This window comes from Schistocerca cancellata, chromosome 1 (genome assembly GCF_023864275.1).
Source record: "Schistocerca cancellata isolate TAMUIC-IGC-003103 chromosome 1, iqSchCanc2.1, whole genome shotgun sequence".
NCBI classification, from domain to species: Eukaryota; Metazoa; Arthropoda; class Insecta; order Orthoptera; family Acrididae; genus Schistocerca; species Schistocerca cancellata.
In genome coordinates this window covers 866,842,742-866,855,036 of record NC_064626.1, presented here as the reverse complement: position 1 = coordinate 866,855,036, position 12,295 = coordinate 866,842,742, and the positions used below count along the sequence as shown (strand labels likewise).

Sequence of the window (12,295 nt, the reverse complement as noted above, 5' to 3'; positions counted from 1 at the left end):
AGCTGCACGGACAAGTCCTTTTTTCCCATACCATACCCAGAGTAAAATCTGCCAATATCGCGTAGGAATATCGGCAGAGTGTCGCATGCGTCGACTTTCCCCTGAAAACGCAAGTTGTGAAAGTATAGGTAGTGGAACAAATACAGTTCGTCCCTCTGTCGTGGACGTCCTTCTCTTTTAATGGTTGACTTGACAGACTTCCAGAGGCGTTCTATGTTCTGGGTATGGACACTGGCGTCATCTGAAGAGACAAACTCGACACAGTGGTTCACAAATTCGTGTTCGAAGCCTTTAGCTTTGAGACTCCGGTATGACAACCCGTCGGTGATGACTTTTGTTCCTGGCAGTCTGAAATGCTTTATAAGACCCACTAGAGTGACCTTGTCTCGCGACAATACTCTGACAACGAAACACTTGCGTGACTCCCTTTCTATCCCACTAAAAACCCAAATATGATCTACTTCACTTTTAGAAGGTCGTCCTCTCTGATTCTTTCGTCTAGCAATGTGAGACTCGTCTACTTCCACTATTTTATTCGGACCACCAATTGGCACACTGTCATTTGTCATTATGACGTAGCACACTTCTCGGCAAAACCGGAAGTAATCACAGACGGTCTTCGCCGATAGCTCAGTTTCTGATGCTGTGGCTTGCAGAGTATAATCACGAATCCAGCACGACACAAGAATTACACTCGTCTGAATCGATAATTTAGAAGACTCGTACCACGTATTTTTCCTAATGCTGGTTCGCTTTCCACAAAGTCCGCAATGATATTGCAACGGAATCTCAGTGTCCGCACTCCTCTTACGCAGTTTCACAGACTTCACAGCACCACAGTCAATACAGTCTCTCCTGTCGTCATCCGGCAGAAGTCCATTTTTCCGGGAAAAAGTCAAACATTTGTCTACACTACATGCATGGAATTAGAGTTTTCCATGTGAGGCAATCCGCAGAAGAAACTTGAGAAGCAGCACACATTACACTCGCTATGAAGAAAAACTGTCACAGACAATTAGGGCGGGAACGTAATGTACTCAACGTGAAAAAACAACGCAAAACTGATACAAATGACGATCACAAGTAATTTATCATAATGCGCGCCACGAGACTTCCATAATCAATTTACTATCGCAACTTCGATATGTATCGTTTGGAGCGCTCCAACTTCGATAGACAATCACTCTTGGAAATTACCAATAGCTTGGACGAATGGTTTGAAAAATCAAATTACCCTGAAGATTACTGCCTTGTCAAAGACCCCACACTCAGCATACATTTATGATTGTCAGAATGTTGTTGTGCGTCCGCCAAAAGGAATAATCGGCTTATTGCCTGAGTTTTGGGTAGGCACGGATTAACAGAACTAAGACGGTGGTAGCGTACCTTCTGGCTGCTGTGGTTGCTCCATGTTCTTACTGCATTTCAAGGCCATTTTTAACATTGTACTGACTGGGACGAACACATTCATGTTGCTCGCCAGTTGTCTTCGTCTCAAACTGATGCTGGGCAACGGCTTATGCCGCCGCCGAGTCCCCCCTGTATTGTTGAGATGTGCGACGCGTCGCGATGTGCTGTTTACTCTAGGAGGACGTACGATAACCGATCACTGCGTAATTGAAAAAGTTATTAAGCCGCAGCGACAGTAGGAGGGCGTAATTAGGTTGGAGTAGTAAGGCCATTTTCGCATCCCTCCCTCCACTCCCCCCCCCCTGCCCCCACCCCCTCCGGACACAAAGGCGCACGAAGGATAGAAGAAAGAGAAAATGTATAAGAAGGAACTGAAACGGAAAGGAAAATTTTGCAAATCACTGACTTCTTTTATCCAGGTCAAAGATCAATCTACATTAAGATTCTAACATCTACTAACACAACCTATAGAACGAAAGGAACTAGACGTGCTCAGATGTTGCGGCCCAGGCTATGGTGGAGAATCCGTCATCAGTTCTGAATACAATGTGTGCAAAAATGAATTAGTCCTTAAAGTTTCTGTGAACCTAATCAAAAAACACCGCTGTATGTTGAAGCAAGTATGCACATCTATATATATATATATATATATATATATATATATATATATATATATATATATTTTTTTTTTTTTTCCAACAGCATGCTCCATAGGCAATATTTAAATACTGGTTCCGTTAAAACTTCCCAAAATAACACTAAAGACACTAAATCTAACCCGTTAAGTTGGCGTATCTGAACCCATGTATGCAGTTTAAGAGAGTTTAATTGCCAACAAATTGGTCACGCTCAGGAGACATCACGATAATTTTTTGCAACATTGCCCGTAGCCTTCACAATGACCTCATTTCGGCGAGAAAGAGGCGACAAGTTTTTTCAGGTATGCCATAACCAGCTGATGGTTAGATCCCAGACTGTGAGGATGCTGGTTACTATGTTTCATCCGCCGTTGCAAATAACCGCAGATGTTTTCTACGGGATTATCTATGATATACATCATCCCTCACGCGACATCTAATCTAATCTAATCTAACTTATATACCGCTACGTAGCTCGAGGTCTACGTCCAAAGTAAAGCTACGTAGCGGTGTACAAGTCGCATGATGATGATATACTTCATAGCTAGGTATCTAGCTAATTTACTGGCTTCTGCTCTTCGGGTAGAAGGCAGTTTTGCCTTGCTGCAAGCAGGCGTCGAGTATTTGGTGTAGTTAGCTCTTTAGTACCTGTGACTATATGCTGATGCACGTGGACGCCGAGCTACAATGGCGTAATAGAACGTTTTATTAATGATAGCCTACAAGTATTCAAGTATTAACTATTTTAGCCCATACTGTATCTCTGGCGTATTCTGTGAGTTATTCAGAGTACCATCCACATTGGATTGCCTTTGTGTAGGTTGAAGAATGGAGACAGATATTTGGCTACACGGCAATCTTCCTAGGCATCGCTATATATATGTTAGAAATTTATATTCATGTAGTGAAATGAATGAGATTTCGTAGGGTTGTGATTCAGGATCACGTTTTGTTTTTTGTTCAGTATTATTTGGCTACATACGTCCGTGTGCTCATTCTAAGAAGCAGGCAGTAACAATTTTGACCGCTTTCTCCTGGCATGCCAAGTAGTAATTACTGCCTTGATATAGGCAATCACATCGCCTAATCTTTCCGTGCTCTAAGCATGGTGTGCTGCACTATAATAGTATAATTTTAAGATTAGATGCGCTAGCTCCAGACTTTGGGCTGAATACCGATGTATTTTAATAATTTCCTAAAAGTTTTTTGTCATTCAGTCTAACTTCTTTTTATAATGATTTTTTAAAATTATTTTCTCTTGTATTTATGATGGCACTTATTTAGCTATGCTGTCATAAAGATACTTGCAGTTTTGTGGTGATATAATGCATTTATCGTAAATATGATGTATAGCATGTCTTTTTGTTTTGTCAGGAAGAAATCATCAAAAAGTTTTTTTGGCATTTAGAACTTTTATATTTGGAATCATGGCTGATTTTAAATTACGTATTTGACTTTTAATGGTAGAAACTATGCACTGCAGCGACGCCTGTCGTGCTTGTTGTCAGTTCATTTCATGCGTTGGCTGTTGACAGTCAGTCTTTTGGCGCCCTAGTAGGCATCGCGTGTGATCATATGGATGCAATGTTGTGGTGATTTGCGTACCTAGTAATTTTAACTTTTACTTTTGACGAACCAAAACATCATTCATGTCATACGTTGTGCATCTGGAGATTTAATGGAAAGATTTTGTGAGCATCAAGCACAAGATTTTTGTAATAACCTGTACGAAGAGTTGCCACTGATTCCTCTATGGGTTAATCTGGAATTATCTATTAAACAGTTTTTAGCACCTTTTGTAATGTTATTACAGATCTGATGATGGTAACATAGTTTACCGAACCCGGTTATCCACAATACAGTGTTTTATTGCGGTCCTGGCAAAGAATTTTTTTTTCTCCTATGGAAGTAAATACAGATAGCCCCTTTATACGCAATACGAGTAAGCTGACTTTTTTTCAACATTATCTCCATTCATTCCTTACGCCACCTTCGAGGGAGGGCCCGTGTGTGCCCGCACAATACCACTATACTGGTCAACGCCCAGGCTGTAAGGTGGATGAGGACGAACAGTCCTATGAATTTTTGTGAGTTTCTCCCAGGTGCGCAGATTTGTGCGTGGTTTTGCTCTTTCATGGCGAAGGAGAAGCTCTTCCGCATTTTTGTGGCGACGAACATGCCGTAGTCATGTCTTCAATTTCCTGAGAGTAGCACGATATCGTTGCACGATAATGGAGGAAATGAAACAGAATGACCGCTTCAGAGTCCTAGAGGACCTTCGGCATGACTTAACGGGCTGAAGATACGGCCTTGAACTTTTTCTTCGAAGGACACGTGGTGTGGATTGCTGTGCTGTTTCCAGTTCAAACAGTTCAAAATAATGAAACTATGTTTCATCGCCTGTGACAGTATTCTATAATAATCGCTACGATCAGCCTCGTAAAGCGCAGGCAATTACAGATGGTTCTTCGTTGCTCTTTATGGCCTGCTGTTGGGCGGCGGGGAACCCAGCAGGCATATGCCTTTGAGTATCCCAACTAGTGAGCGAGTGTGTCAGCACTAACAACAGAGACGTCCAGTTGAGCAGGGAGGTCTTCGATTGCGATTCGTCGATCACCTCGATTGAGAGTGACGTCACGATCCAACATTACAGGAATCACAGGTGTGTGCGGCTAGTGGGCACGCGGGAGATCCGACCGGGTTGTGCGACCCTGCTGCGAGGATGAGAGATGCCTCGCCCAACGGTTCACAGTGCTTTTGTTCACTGCCAGGTCTCCGTAGACATTCTGCAAGTGCCTATGAATATCTGCGACGGTATGGTTTTTCGGCAAAAGAAACTCAATGGCAGCTCTCTGCTTGTAACGATCCTCCGTTACAGACGCCATTTTGAGGGCTACGTATAGCGCTGCAGCCTATGGGAACTTCACGAAATTATAGGGGCTGAAGCGGCAATATTCCACGATGTCCCACAACAAATTCTGCGGTTTTTCAACAGAAACTGGCCGAGAAAAAGAATGTGTTGCATTATTTATTCAGTGCCCCTCGTATATCCGTCTTACTGCGAAGAGTTCATGCAACCTACTACTGACACATACACAGCACATATCTGTTATGATTGACTTCACAGGTGGAGAGTCAGATGACCACCTGGTACTATTTTTGCACGATAAAAAGCGCTCCAAATACATTAGTGTCTTTTTTAAGTGGTTGAGCGACATTTGCCTCGGTGATCGTAAGCCCTACGCGTAAAAAATTTAACGAAGTGCACCAGTAGGTCTTCGTAACGTAAATAAATCCTTCAGATTTGTTCTTCAATGTAAAATACAAGAGGGAATGACTACACTGCCCAAGGCCTTGAAATCTGAGAATATGGACAATGCAGCCCGATATGACCACTTAGGAACTATGCAGTCACAAAGGACCAATCGAACAACTGCTTGGCAAAATTTTCGGCATCTACTAAGGATAGGACCACGAGTGTAAGTTCTCCAAGAAAGGAATAAAAACGAAGCACCTCGAAGAGTTTTGCGAACATGAGAGGCTGGCATAGCCCGCAGTCAGACTTAGAATTACACATTGTTTGCCTAATAATTGGTAACACTTATTCGCAACCAGTTACTTGTTGTTAAGGAATGAAGTAAGTTATAAACCCATTAAAAATGGTCCCTATTCTTTGTGAAATTCCTATCCATACTTCTCATTCGTATACAAAATCCCAGATGTTATTCTCCGGGACACCAGTTTTGTAATACGGCAATGACATCCGAAGAGCTGTTTAATTCTTGTAAAAGACGTAACAGCATTTCCATAACACACTCCCACTGTCTGCAGCGTTGTGTGAAGTCCATACGAGAATTTGTTTCATTCACCGTGTAAGTTAAATGAATACGCAGTGTAAATTAGTGCTGAGAGTTAGACACGACGATAGAGGGAACTGACTTCATTACGTATTTGCCACACATCTCCCGAGCGAAAGCCTCTTTGTATCAGTGATTTCACAGTGAGATTGAAGTCGGAGGGTGCCTCATATTCCATGAAACTGACCTTCCCTCGCACGGTACATTTCGTGCATCAAGAGACAAATATTACCGTTATGGCTCCTTCAACTGTAGTGGGGATTTTCACTAATCAGTCGTTATCTTTAACACCAACACGGTGTCTCGGTGTGACACAGATACTTTAGGAAGAGTCGTAAACTCTATGAGTCTCACAACGCACGATCATGCATGTGACCTAAAACTATGGTAACAAATTACACAGTATTTACATACCACAGTATACCACTACCGAATTACAGGAGGGTCCAAAGGAACAAGTATTCAAGTCCACCATGTTCATCATGGTCTAAATAACTTCAATGAATCGCAACCTACTGAGACCTTTTCCACGCTATGGGTATTCATTCTATTCAGAAAACTGGATATGATACGTGTGAAAGGAGCTATCGAAGGTGTAACCAGTTCCTAAACCAGTCCATTAAAAAATATAATAAAAATTGGCAAAGGCTGAGTCACGCAAATGTAGATGCAGGTATAGTTATTTGTTGCGCTCGGCATGCCGAGAATTTATCGATTGGCCAGTCTTTTACCAGAAAAAGAATCTACTCATTTCCCACGTAGTGGTTGGTATTGCACAGATGTACAAGTCCATCCTGTATTATCATACATGAAACAGAAATTTGATTAAAATGACCAAAATGGAAAACAGAATTACAGATAAATGGCCGAAAGCGATCAATAATAGAATGACATAAACATTTTTATATGATGATAACTTGATACAGAGGTCACACACATTGTTAAAAAACAGCAAGAAATTTATTCAGTTATTCACATCATACGATACAACAGCGCATTAACCAATTAGTAACTATCGAAGCAAGTCCTCAACTCAACAAACGATCATGCTGAAAACAGTGGTTCAGCCCCAGACATAGCTTAAAGTATGGAATCATCAAAATCCACGTTAAAATGAGAAAATAAAAACGCAGCCTTTTTGAACTGAATTTTTTGACTGTTAATTTAAGTAAATGCGATGATTACCTCGATTGCAACACCAAAGGTTTAGAAAATCCCGACCAAAACTGAAACTGCTAGGCGTACTCCGAGGAGCTCGATATACTCGCAACGACGTCCTCAGGGAGAGTGTTTTCCAAAAAACCCCTGTCGGCTGCTTTTGTCTGCCGCTTCTTTGCAAGGTGGGGGGGAAACGTTGGCCAATCGCGAAACACTAGGAAAGCCGGCCGATGATTGCCCGATCGAAAGATGCTAAAAGAGGCAGGAGACCATTGTTCTGGACCACGCCACTTTACCGGACAAACTTTTGAACAGAAATTCAAGGGAAAATTTCCACTGCTTTTTACAGTGAGTGCATTTGGGCACTCACAAGACGCTAAAAAGGCGGCGTGTCTGTTTCACTATACAACACCGGGCTGCAGGGCACGATTGAACATGACTCAATGGAAAGTCCCATGACTTTGTACAGGAAAGAAGTAAAACTGTTCTGGTTGCTAATGGTAAAAATGCTCACTGAATGACCCCCACATTCAAATACACTGACCGAAAGAAAATCGCAGCACCAAAAAATAACTACTGTAGAGTAATGAAATTACGGCAATATATCTGTCTAGGTAACACATTTAAGTGATTAACATTGTAAGATCACAGGTCAATGTGAGCGCAAGGCAAGCCATTGCAGATGTAAATGCTAATACTTTAATAACCGGTGTAACCGCCAGAACGTCGAATACAAGCATGCAAACGTGCATGCATGTGTTGCACAGGTGCCAGATGTCAGTTTGTGGGATGGAGTTCCCTGCCCGTTGCACTTGGTCGGTCAACACATGGACGGCTTATGCAGTTTGTGGATGACGAGTTGTCGTCGGATGATGGCCCAGATGTTCTCGATTGGAGACAGATTTAATGATCGAGCAGCCCAAGGCAACATGCCGACACTCTGTGGGGAGCGTCATCCTGTTGGTAGACATCTGCTGGAACGCTGTTGATGAATGGCAGCACAGCAGATCGAATCAACAGACTGACGTACATATTTGCTGTCAGGGTGAGTGAGATAACTACTAGAGTGCTCCTGCTGTCATATGAAACAGCACCCCAGGCCATAACTCCAGGTGTAGGTCCAGTGTGTCTAGTCCACAGACAGGTTGGTTGTAGGCCCTCAAATGGCCTCCTTCTAACCAACACACGACCATCACTGGCACCGTGGCACAACTAGTTTTCATCAGAAAACACAACAGACCTCCACCCTGCCTTCCAATGACCTCTCGTTGGACATAATTGAAGTCGCAGATGGTGGTGATTTGGGATCAGTGGAAGGCACTCTACAGGGCGTGTGGCTCGGAGCTGTCCCTGAAGTAGCCGATTTGTAAAAGCTTGTGGTGCCAACTGCTGCTCAAATTGCTGCTGCAGATGCAGTACAATGCGTCAGACCCACTCGCACAGCACAATTGCCTCCCTTCTCGGTAGTGTCGCGTGGCCGTCCGGAGCCCGGTCTTCTTGCGACTGTACATTCTCGTGACCACTGCTGCCAGCAGTCATGTACAGTGACTATATTTGTCTTTCTACAGTATCGCAGAAGAATATCCAGTTTCTCGTAGCTTATTACACCACCCCGTTCAAACTCAGTGCTGTGTTGTTAATCGCGTCTTTTTCGCCTTGAAAGCCTTTCATAACTAACATCAACTGGACACGTCCAATCTCTCGCGACTGTTACAGCGTGTATTTAAAGCAAGCCTGATTTGAATCCTCATAGTGGCGCTACTACCTCCACTCTTATGCGAATCACGTGAAATTTGAATAGACATCAATTTTCAGGTGCAGAAACACAGCTACCAACTTTCGGTGTGTCACACAACCCGTACTTGATGTTGCGACTCGTAAGTGAATTACACAACTTATTCATGATTGGGATTAATAAAAATTAAAAAGGTCGCTATTGTGAAACACAAAATAAAGGAGGTTGGTCCTCAATTCTTTCTCGAACTACAGGCTGGAAAAATAGCAGAAACTGGGCTGCTAGACTAATTCCGGAGTAAACAAGGTACTATAAATGACGGTTAGATGAAAGTGGGCTGAAAGAGCACCTTTTCATCATATAAAGCAACTCAACCTTTATTCATTTTTATCGGCTATCACGCAGATCTTAAAGATGAGGCAATTAGGTTGCCTATGCCATCTGCTCATGACAGTTATCTTCTGTTTCCTCCACATATCGTGGTGAAGATATGTTTGAAGAAAATGTAATACCATAATTATAGATTTTTGTAAAAAGTATATCATGGTGCACATACAGTACGAGGAAAACTGATTTAAGTAAGAAAAGAATTTGGGTCAGTGAGGGCACAAATAACATTAGCAGTTTAAATTTTACGTTAATTTCCCTACTTCTTTGAATTATATTTCCATTCCTGTTTTTCCTTTTTTCCCTTTTTTGCGGGGAGATGGGGCCCACATTGTATCATTGCCCCGAAGCTCCCATTACTATAATTACGCCCCTGAATGCATAAATGAGTTCAATCATGGTGTTACATGAGTAACCTCGGCCAGCAGATTTCCTTTACAGTCATTTACACATAGAATGATATTTGAATAGAAGCACGTAATTTTTTTAAATTAATAAACCAGTGCTTGTCTGAGACAGAAACGAAGTTAAAGCTTTGTAAATGGTATAGTTGTTCCCGTGCAATAAAACAGGTACTGAAGTGGGAAATGCAACACCTTATTTCAAACCTTGTGTAAGTCTCTTTGCTCTTCCCTGTGGCCGGCCAGAGTGGCCGTGCGGTTCTAGGCGCTACAGTCTGGAGCCGAGCGACCGCTACGGTCGCAGGTTCGAATCCTGCCTCGGGCATGGATGTCTGTGATGTCCTTAGGTTAGTTAGGTTTAATTAGTTCTAAGTTCTAGGCGACTGATGACCTCAGCAGTTAAGTCGCATAGTGCTCAGAGCCAGAGCCTTCCCTGTACTTTTTACTTGCCGGGATGATGTTTCTGAGATCATCTATTTCGAAAGATATCTCGGGCCATCGAGACAATATTGATCGTCCTTCACTTTTATTCTCTGATAACGCGCATGTCGAAGGTGCATCATGACCATAGATGTAGTATGTCGTTTGCAAAGATTCAGTTAAAAAATTCATGGTTTTCGTAGGCTAACACGTTGTATTTGGGCGTGCTCTAGAGAATAATGCAATTGGGATTTAAAGTAAGTGAGTTGCGTTGGGCTGCAGGGAAATTCATCGAATATATGCCTATGACGAATTACAGTGTCGCAAACTTTAAAACGAAACGCAGAAGGCAAACAATCGACCGTACGCAAATCGCAGAGACCAATAAAACCAAAACTGTGCGCAATATTTTCAGTTTTTATGAGTGACGCCTGGAAATAAGAACGAAAAAAGGTATTTCGAAACAGGAGACAGGCAATTCTCTAAATGTTAATAACAGTGTAGAGCGTAATTACTTTTGAGGTACTAGAACGGATTAGTCAATCGGAATAACTGTTCTTAAATGTGGCGGACTTTATATAACTTTTTCGTTTCAAAGAAATGCATGACTACCCAGTACTAGTTCTATACCATCAACACCGACCAATGTTCATTTTCAAGAACGTTACTAATACTTGGTCTGCTGAGCTCACATAAAACACAAGAAAATTGGAGATCATTCCTGATAATAGGTGACAAACATTACAGTGATTTCCATAATAATATTCTAGCTCTTAATGGTATAAAATCTATTCCACAAAGATCTGGTCAGGAGAAGGATGGTAGAAGGTACAAAGAGAGAATCATTTCTGATATTGTAAGTAGGCTGTTTAGGTTTTTATGTTGGTAACGCCACGTAGCGCTCTGTATGAAAAGCACTGGCTGTTCTGTGTGCAGTCTGTGGCTGGTTGGCATTGTTGGAATATTCACTATTGTAGTGTTGGGCAGTTGGATGTGAACAGCGCGTAGCGTTGCGTAGTTGGAGGTGAGCTGCCAGCAGCGGTGAATGTGGGGAGGGAGATGGCGGAGTTTTGAGAGCGGATGATCTGTACGTGTGTCCATCAGAGATAGTAAATTTGTAAGACTGGATGTCATGAACTGATATATATATTATGACTTTTGAACACTATTAAGGTAAATACACTGTTTGTTTCCAGAATGAGATTTTCACTCTGCAGCGGAGTTTGCGGTGATATGAAACTTCCTGGCAGGTTAAAACGGTGTGCCGGACCGAGACTCGAACTCGGGACCTTTGCCTTTCGCGGGCAAGTGCTCTACCAACTGAGCTACCCAACTTTACAGAAGCTCTCCTGCGAACCTGGCAGAACTAGCACTCCTGAAAGAAAGGATATTGTGGGGACATGGCTTAGCCACAGCCTGGGGGATGTTTCCAGAATGAGGAGAGCTTCTGTAAAGTTTGGAAGGTAGGAGACAAGGTACTGGCGGAAGTTAAACTGCGAGGACGGGGCGTGAGTCGTGCTTGGGTAGCTCAGTTGGCCGTACTCGCTTCGGCGGTACATATACAGAAATTGGAACGATACAGAGAAGATTAGCATGGCCCATGCGCAAGGATGACACGCAAAATTGTGAAGCGTTCCACACTGCCTGCACGGTAGCTCAGCGTGTTCGGTCAGAGGGCTAGCTGCCCTCTGTAATAAAAAAACTGAGTTAATGGATCAACAACGAACTGAAGCGGGTGTCTTTCAACGTCCGCCAAGAGCAGATACAACGAACGAAAACGAACAAAATGAGATTTAAAAAAAAGTTGGTAGAGCACTTTCCCGCGAAAGGCAAAGGTCCCGAGTTCGAGTCTCGGTCCGGCACAAAGTTTTAATCTGCCAGGAAGTTTCACACTGTTTGTTCTCCATCAAAATCTTTCATTTGCTAAGTATGCCTATCATTAGTTAGTGCCTTCAGTAGTTAGAAACCTTTATTTAGCTGGCAGTATTGGCGCTCATTGTATTGCAGTAGTTCGAGTAACGATGATTTTTGTGAGGTAAGTGATTCATTGTTAGTCAGGGCCATTCTTTTGTAGGGATTATTGAAAATCAGAGTGCGTTGCGCTAAAAATATTGTGTGTCAGTTTAGTGTTGATCAAAATAAGTAAAGACCGAAATGTCTGAGTACGTTCAGTTTTGCTCAGTTGTTTGAAAATCAAATAATGTAAGAGGTTTATCAGCACAGTAATTCATAATTTTTTCTAAGGGGAGGTTTCAATATAAACACATAAAAATCACTTCAAATTAAAAT

General features: G+C 42.4%; 1 non-coding gene across 1 annotated transcript; it reads left to right on the top strand.

Moving 5' to 3' along the window:
• Window positions 1-11,544: 11,544 nt before the first annotated feature.
• LOC126096937 (U6 spliceosomal RNA) lies at window positions 11,545-11,651 on the top strand. Its single transcript, XR_007522077.1, has one exon. It is a non-coding gene; the product is annotated as a U6 spliceosomal RNA (small nuclear RNA).
• The last annotated feature ends 644 nt before the right edge of the window (window positions 11,652-12,295 follow it).